Source organism: Macrobrachium nipponense, chromosome 20 (genome assembly GCF_015104395.2).
Source record: "Macrobrachium nipponense isolate FS-2020 chromosome 20, ASM1510439v2, whole genome shotgun sequence".
Lineage (NCBI taxonomy): Eukaryota > Metazoa > Arthropoda > Malacostraca > Decapoda > Palaemonidae > Macrobrachium > Macrobrachium nipponense.
Window position 1 is genome coordinate 20,728,452 of NC_061089.1, and position 9,033 is coordinate 20,737,484.

The 9,033-nt window shown below is 37.8% G+C and overlaps 1 protein-coding gene across 1 annotated transcript in view; it reads right to left on the reverse strand.

Moving 5' to 3' along the window:
- LOC135222922 (uncharacterized) overlaps nt 1-8,220 on the reverse strand; it is a 50,995-nt gene extending 42,775 nt beyond the window's left edge. The window contains exon 1 of the mRNA XM_064261358.1: nt 8,145-8,220. The gene's annotated coding sequence lies outside the window, so the exon portion shown is untranslated. The remainder of the gene's footprint in view (nt 1-8,144) is intronic.
- Between the last annotated feature and the right edge of the window lie 813 nt (nt 8,221-9,033).

Consider the following 9,033-nt stretch of genomic DNA (forward strand, 5'->3'; position numbering starts at 1 on the left):
ACCAGAGACAGCGGGACTAAGAGAGACAGTGTGCAGGGCTGGAAGCTGGCAGAGTGGCTGAGCTAGGATACTCTCCTTACGGGCCTTCTCCCGCTTGATGTCGAGTTCCTTCTCCTTGAGAGCGAGCTCATGCTTTTCGCTCCTCTCCCTTGCCTTCCTTTCTGCTTCTCTTTCTTTTTCTCTCCCTCTGGCTTCTCCGGCTTTTCTCTGGTTTTCCCTTTCTTCCTTTTTCTTTTCTTGCAGGCGCGCGGCAGCCTGCTGCGCCTTTATCCACTGGTCTAGTGCTGGTCCAGTGTAACCAGCCTCCTTGCCCAGAGTTTATGAGGACTCGGAGCCTCTCGAGCTCTACGGCAAAGAAGTCGCGGGAAGCAGGGGAAGACATTTCCCTTAGGCTGCAGTAGAGGCTCTGATGAAAGAATGAAAATAATGGCCAGGAAGGGTACGGAATGGAATAGGAGTGCCTACTGTGGAAAGTTGGCACTCACTTGGAAAGGTGTTCTGCGACGTGGTAGAGAAAAAGTCTGAGAAGACTGGGTGCTCTGTGGCACTTGGGAAGTGTCCCGTAAGTTGGTGGCACTTCTGGATTGGCACCTTCTAAAGAGGTGAAAAAATCAATGGAGTGTACGGCGTACGTCACACTTAAGGGCGTTCCTAAGTTGGGAGACGCTGGAATGGGCTACCTGTAGGTCCAATAAAAGGTGCACGGCACTTATGAGGAGGCGTTCCTTGGTTCAGTGATCCAAAATGGTGGATACTCTATAATGAATGAGCGTTCCGTAGGACGGACACGCAGGTATAGGGCTACCTGTACGTCTGTACAGGTGCGCGGCACTTATGAGGAGGCGTTCCTTGGGTTGGTCCGAAGGATCACTGATCCTCGTACACGGACATTAATGAATTGGGCGTTTCCGTAAGGACGGACACGCAGGTTTAATGGCTACCTGTACGGGCCTGTACAGGTGCAATGGCACTTATGGAGGCTGGAGCACTGGTGTGTCCCGGACACTACATGCAGTATACTTAAATATACTGAAGTGAAATGGCACTGCTCATGGCAGAGGGGTAATAGTGGAGGAGAGAAAGTAAAAGGTGGGAGTACTTCAGCAGCCAGTCGATGGACAGTGTCAAAGAATTAGTGGCACTGTAAAATGGTAAGACCTGACGTGCACTGGTGGTGGCCAGTCCTAACTGGTAACGACTTTCCCTTTCTGGAAGTAAATGAATTTGCGTGGCACAACTGTGCGAATTGTGCTTGCGGTATACGCAAGTCTTTCGTGATAAAGAAAATGAAAAGACCACTCGGGCAACGACAGGTAATGATAATTGAAAATGCTCAGTCCCTCGCTGAAGTACTCGGTAAATGAAATAAATAAATGTTTGCAAACTGCAATGGACACATGCGCGTACGTATCACGCTGTGTAAATGAAAGACACAAGAGACTAAAATAAGGTTAATTCGGCATGCTATAATTAATGGTAAGATGTAGTACTCTTGGCTTCGAGAATACTGGGTTCTGGTTTTCTCGCTCTCTCTCTCTCTCTCTCTCTCTCTCTCTCTCTCTCTCTCTCTCTCTCTCTCTCTCGGAGAGGGTGAAAAATGATATATGAATGAACTCCCTTAATATGACGCAATTTCTTGCTTAAAATGATTCACTTACGTTAACGTGAACGAAAGAATTGCTTTTGATAACGTTTTATGAAAAATGATAACGCGCTCGCGGTGAACGATGTTTACGTTAATGTTAGCGGCTTGCGCTTATGAAATGATTTGCGTTTCAATATGAAATTTACAAAGACGCGTTTTACGTTAACAGTTCTTGCAAGTGACTCTACTTTTAAGATTTACGTTAACTTTACGTGAGGACACGTGAAAAATTACGGTAAGGATTTGAAAACGATGTTAGCAAACAATTGTAAATGAGGTTACGTTAAGTGAAATGAAATTTTCGCTCAGCGCGCGAGTGAGCGATGCGAGGTGAAACACGTGAGGCGAGAAGAGCGGGTTAGCACCACGGTGTGCTAGCATTGATGGCGAATCAGCTGATTCTCTGTAAATGCGAAGGCAATTTACAACACAAAATTCTACTTTCTTATTCAAGGCGAATTACGTTAATTTCTCTGGCAGAACGATAGATACTAGTACCGAGATCGATATTATTTACGTTAAAACTTCGAGACTTACGTTACTTTGCTTAAATTGTTTAGGTAATGTTTAAAGGGATAAAAACATGGCTGCCGCTGTGAGCGAAAACGAAAGCTGGTTGAGACCGCGCAGGCGCGAAAATGCGCTAAGCTGAATTAGCTGAGAGGTAAGCGTTACCAACACTTGGAATGAAAACTAAGTTAAAAATGGATTCCCTAACATATCACAGACAAAAGAATTGTACACTTCTTTTGCCGTAACTATTAGTAAAACACTCCTAACTAGCTAGGCTTTCTAATACAGCAATAAACCCTGGCAAAGCACTTCCTAGTTTGATCTGGTCCTTTCTGGCATCTATCTGCACACGTGTTAGTGCTCGTCCGACAACAATGCGATTTACAAAATACAGAATTCGCTCGGCGCTCTGGCCGTTACAATATAAGATTTCTACCTACGCTCTTTTGACCACTTCAACAATAAAAATACTTAAACGTACCTTAAGCTAACATTGGTTATAGAATAATCATATAAATGAATGGAATACCTTACCGTGAGTCAGTGTGTCTTCTTTCCCTGCAAGTGTGCTTGATTTGCTTTTTGTTTTTTAAAATAATTTACAGTTTTACGTTTTTACAACGGCTAACGCGATTTACAAGCTTTTTTTTTTTGTTTTTTTTTTAAGCAAGCTAGGTTCATATCCTCGGCGAAGGTCGACAATGTTACGTATATAGGGCCTTGAGAGAAGCTAGATACGTAAACGGAAGTAATTTAGGGATTTCAAGAGGGAATTGCTTTAACTTACCGTAAGCTGAAAGTTATTATTAATTTCTTTAGAGGGAAGGTCGCCAGAAAACTCAGCTCGTTACTTAACAACTACTTATTTACAAAAAGGCCCGTGCTGGCCTGGAGAAAATGAATGCTATTGGCCCCCACGTTGGGGCTTAGAATCACTCACAAGTGGGTAGCTGGCTAAAGTGTGACTAATTCGAGCTGGTTTCATAAAACTTGGGTACTGCACACTTGCGGACAGAGAGACGGCACGTGACTCATGGAATCTGGAAAAGAATCCCAGATTAAACGACATGAAAGAAAAAATGACTTCTCGCTTTGATTAATTAATTCTCTAATACTGGGGAGAAGGAACTTTTAAGGTTTCACTGAAGTGTGCAATGACTCCATTGGTCTGGGACGATCACACAAGGGGAAGCATGCGGCCATGAGGCAGGGAGAGGGAACAAAGGGATGAATTCCTTTTGTTGCTGGAAATTGAATTGGGAGAATGAGGATCACAATGATAATAGGTTGGGAGAGACTGGCAATATGCTGTTCCACAAGACGTACCTGGATGTCGTGTTCAGTGTGGACCTTCGAAGAAAATGTGGCTCTTTGTAGGAAAGTATGGGGGCCCCTTTGTCTGAGGCCTGGGTCATCGGCGCGCCACTCACGCCCTGGGTAGGCCTAACAGGAAGGCAGGTAATTTGACCTCTGTCCGAGATCACGTCTCGCAGCCGACTGAGGCAGAATTCAGTTGGGTTGCTTGGGGGTTGGAGGTCAGCTTAACCCCCCACGATCAAGGCAAATCCTGGAAAACAAGCATACAGCCAGCAGAGGGGTCACAGGAAAGAGAGCTTAAGGTATAGGTCTAAGAAGTACCAATCTGCCTACACCCTTCCCTTTTGAGATACGTCCCTACAGCTGATAAAAGACTCTTTTCCCCCAACTGGGGAACTTCCTATCTCTAGCTGGCGGGTTTTGGGTTTCCCGCGGTTACTAAAAATCAGCTGATATTCTAAAGAAATGGCTGCCGTTTTCCAAATCAAATTATTTAGTTAATTGCGGGGTAGACGAACGATCTATAAACGTCACAATATATATATATATGTATGTATATATATATATAATATATATATATATATATTATATATATATATATATCTATATATATATATATTTAATATTGTAATAATTATGTATCATTATATATGTATATATATATGTATACTATGTAATGTATTTATATATATTATAGATTATATATATATATATATATATTATATATTATATGTATTATGTATATATATAGGCTATATAGATCTGTATATATATATGTATAATATATATGTAATATCTATATATATATATATATATATAGATATATATATATATATTCTATATATATATATATACGGTAAAGAAGATCAAGAGCAGGAACACGAAGAGATTCACATTATACCTTAATCCTACGTTTCGTGACAACATCGCCACGTCTTCAGGGATTTTTCTACAAAATAAAGTATAATACGTTAACATAAAATAAGAGCTGATTACAAGATCCAATAGTTGAAAATTTAAAAGAGTTTAATGGTAAAATTACAACTCTCACGCTTAAATTACATGCACACTTGATTAAAACAGACCAGAAGTACCAAACAACTTACAAATGACGAGAAGAACATTCTAAAATTTCAACTAAATTACACAAACAAAAGTAACAACAATCATCATAAAAAGTAAAAAGTCATATGTTCACAAAACCACACCAAAAACAGCTCAACACTTAACCAACCTTTCAGCATCAAAGATAAAAACACACTAAGAGTAAACAACGTCAAGAGGTACAAGGAATGACAGAATAATTAGGCTAAAAACAATGGGACAGTAGAGGAATGGTTTTTTAAAGTTGGAACTCGTAGTTTGATGTTCAGAGTTTCCAAAATCAACAGTTCGTTTGGTTCCCTTGTTTGGCCAATAGTTTTAAAACCTTCGTATTTGATACGGGAAACTGGCATAAAGAGGGAGCTTGGGGAGCTTAAAGCAAATAGGCTGTTCAGAAACCCTTTTATTAAGTAGTTTATTTAAAATTCTATAAAAGATCTTAGAAGGAAAGCAATTATTGGAGAAGTACTGGAGGAGAAAAGTAATTTCGTTGTGGAAGAGAGACCAGGTAGAGGTAAGAGACAGAGCACGATAGAGTAAGGTATGTATCGAGTTAAGTTTGAAATTGAGAAAACAGAAACTATAGAAGTTGGAACCAAGCCCAGTAAATATTTTCTTTCTAAAAATTGAAGTACTAAAACAATCATTTTCCTTGGAGACCAAAATATCTAGGAAGGCTAATTTAGAATTATGTACTTTTTCCATTGTAAAATTAGTATTAGTAGGGTAATTATTAGCAAAATCTAGGAACCTGTCAGCATCGAATTCATGGTTGAACAAGATAAAAGTGTCGTCCACGTAGCGTGAGTAAAAGAGAGGGCGTAAGGTCAGGGGGCATTCGTCAAAAATGTGCTCCTCCAGGGAGCCCATGAATATGTTCGCAAAGGTACGAGCAAGAGGAGACCCCATGGCCATCCCCTCAATTTGTTTAAAAAGCTGTCCATTAAAAATAATTGCCGTGTCCAGCACGGCCAATTCTAAAAGAGCTTTAAAATTCGAATAACTAAAATTACAGTAAACAGACTCAGGTTCGGGGAATAGTTTATCAAGAATAATGTTTATGGTCTCTCTTACAGGTAGTACGTTGGTAAATAGTGACTCGACATCAAAACTAGTCATGAATAAGCCAGAGTCCTGGGATAAAATACGTTCTTTAAATTGTTCAGAATATTTGAGGGTATACTGATTAGTGGTCAGCGGTTCCAACAGAGGGACGAGAAATATTGCCAGTTGGTAATTAGGTGTGTTGTAAGAGACCAAGATAGGGCGGAGAGGAACATTATCTTTATGTATCTTTGGTAGACCATACAGAATTCCGTAAGATGAACCACTGGAAAATAAATCTTGGAACACTTTTTCATCAATGATGATGTCATTTTTCAAGGTTCTGAGAAGTCTATTGATTTTATCCTCAACTTTGAATATGCTTTGATAACTAGGCATACCTATTTTCTGGAACCTGGTACGATCGCTTAAAATACTAGTCATTTTGTTATTATAGTCACTTTTATCCAATATTACCGTTCCCCTCCCCTTATCCGGCCTAATAATGATAATGTTATCACGTTTAGAAAGGAACTTGAGAATTTCCAAATGACTTTTTTGTTCTAAAAAGGGGCCCCAGTTTGTTTCAAGTTTTGAAAAAACATTTTGGGACAAAACCATTAACTCACTCTGTAGGCAGCTAATGTCGCTACACAAATTGAGATTTTTTAAACGTTGAAATAACACTTCAAGAGCAGAAAAAACTGACAGTAGTTAGGTTTAAAATTTGGTAAGCAAAAATCTAACCCAAATGACAAAAGGAATTGTTCTAGTTTAGACTACGTATTTCGAAAAATTAAAAATAGTTTTATAACAACTATGAAATTTTGGTAGAATAATTCCAAGGTTTGCCAGTTTTCTATGGTGTCTCCATTGTGTAGTATTAATAAAATTTTTAATACTGTTATTAAAAATCTGAGTAAAAATAATCCTATTGATAAAAGAGAACGATTCAAGAACTTGGTGGCGACAACTATTAAATTGCTTGTTAAGGCGTTCGGTGTCTTTGTTTACAGCTAATTTCGTAGTTTAGTAAATACCTAATTGTGTCAGAATAAAACTGAGTGATATAATGATTTTTTATAAACTTTAAATTTAACAAAATTTGGAACAATATCATTAATTGAACAATATTACAGGAACTCAAGGTCCAGACTTACTTTTTCTTTTTTCATACATATTTTTTCCAATTTCCGACATTTCTGGAGAAGTCCAAGGCCATAGCGATTCCTTACGAACTGCTGAAAGTTATTGTGTTCTCTTGAGCGTAAACGGAAAATAAAGTAGAACGAAAAAAGTATAATTCAGCTCCAGTAGAATTATTTGTAAAACATCCAGAGCAACCCGGCGTCTTCTCAGGGTCAGGGGCGATTCCCATCGGGGCGTTAGTTACAGAACTGGGTGTAAATTATCTAACCCTGAAACATCTTATATAAGAAAGCACACTATTAAATGTAAAGCTACAATCAAATACGAAGATTTTAACATTATTGGCCAAACAAGGGAACCCAACGAACTGTTGATTTTGGAAACTCTGAACATCAAACTACGAGTTCCAACTTTAAACAACCATTCCTCTGCCGTCCCATTGTTTTTAGCCTAATTATTCTGTCATTCCTTGTGCCTCTTGACGTTGTTTAGTTTTAGTGTGTTTTTATCTTTGATGCTGAAAGGTTGGTTAAGTGTTGAGCTGCTTTGGGTGTGGTTTTGTGAATATATGACTTTTACTTTTTATGATATTTGTTGTTACTTTTATGTGTTGTGTAGTTTAGCTGAAATTTTAGAATGTCTTCTCGTCATTTGTAAGTTGTTTGGTACTTCTGGTCTGTTTTAATCAAGTGTGCATGTAATTTAAGAGTGAGAGTTGTAATTTTACCATTAAACTGTTTTAACTTTTCAACTATTGGATCTTGTAATCAGCTCTTATTTTATATTAACATATACTTTATTTTGTAGAAAAAATCCCTGAAGATGTGGCGATGTTGTCACGAAACGTAGGATTAAAGCATAATGTGAATCTCTTCGTGTTCCTTCCCTTGATCTTCTTTATCGTGTTAATAAACGCCTTGTACGTCTGACCTGTGTTGTATGTATGTATGTATGTATATATATATATATATATATATATATATATATATATATTATATATATAATGCAGAATGCACATTCATTTTATACGAATGCCAGTTGAGCTCACAGACAAGTCATGCTTATTCACAATGTTGACATTCTGCAAGTCAGGCTGGCGCACGTGACTGAATGCAGCAATTGAGGCAATACATGTAAGCACAAGTGACTAATTGCTACGTTCTTTTAATTGTGTAGTCGTGTTTTAGAACGAAATTGTTATGTTATGGCACTAAAATGTAAACAGTTTGTCTTCGGCTCTCCAATGTGAAGACTAACGGGATAGGTATCCGTTGTAATCAATAATCGTGCTGATGTTTCATAAACAACCTAAACGAAAAAGAACTAGCGTAACTTACTCTCTAGACCTCTGTTTACTAAAAGCTTCGATTACCCTGGTCTGTTCAACGTATGATCAGCAACTAAGAATTGTCTTGCCCTCTGAAGCCCTGCATCGTAGAACAGACGGCTGATTTGTAACCTGTTAAACAATTGTAGAAGATATTTTATCAGTGCACGTGAGAAAAGAATGACCCAAGGCGAATGGACTGATACTTATCGAGATATGCCAAAATATAAAGATAAGTTAACGATATCTTTTGAGGAACCTAGTGAAAATCTAGACATCATTTCACACATTACCTCAAAAAGTAGGTATGAAAAACAGTTTCTTTGTTTTAGATAAGCTCATTTATAGGATTCAGCCCTTTAACCAAAAAGGAAAAAACTGGACTGTCAATAGCTTAATTGATCACAAAATATCAGCACATCACTTTTACTAAAGAGGAATTTTAGACACCTGTGATTTTACTTGTATTAGCAGCATAAGTATGGTTGAAAGTAAGATAGTGTTTTATAATATTTGAATTATTCCTCAGCTCGTCATTTCGAAAAACTAATATTGACATTATTTTCATTACAACTTGCACTAAGTACAATGACCTCTTATCCTCCTATTTACTTTATAATGTTCATGTTATCAGAAAATTAAATGATAAATATCTATGCTATAAGTGAAACTGTACTGTAAAACTCTTGTACTTTTATCGTTTATCAGTGCACGAGATTAGATTTTGATTTGACTTACAGAAGTAACCTTTATCATCATTTAGCCTTACTGCATATATCCCAGGAAGTATATTTTGGATTTACAGCTTATTACTGTATTCCCGTAAATATGTATAAAATCTTGTTTCAAGTTCTACTAGTTTCCAATGATACAAGAAAGTCTCACCCTGCAACATTTATTTCCAACATTTTCAGATAAAAATCTGCCACTAAAG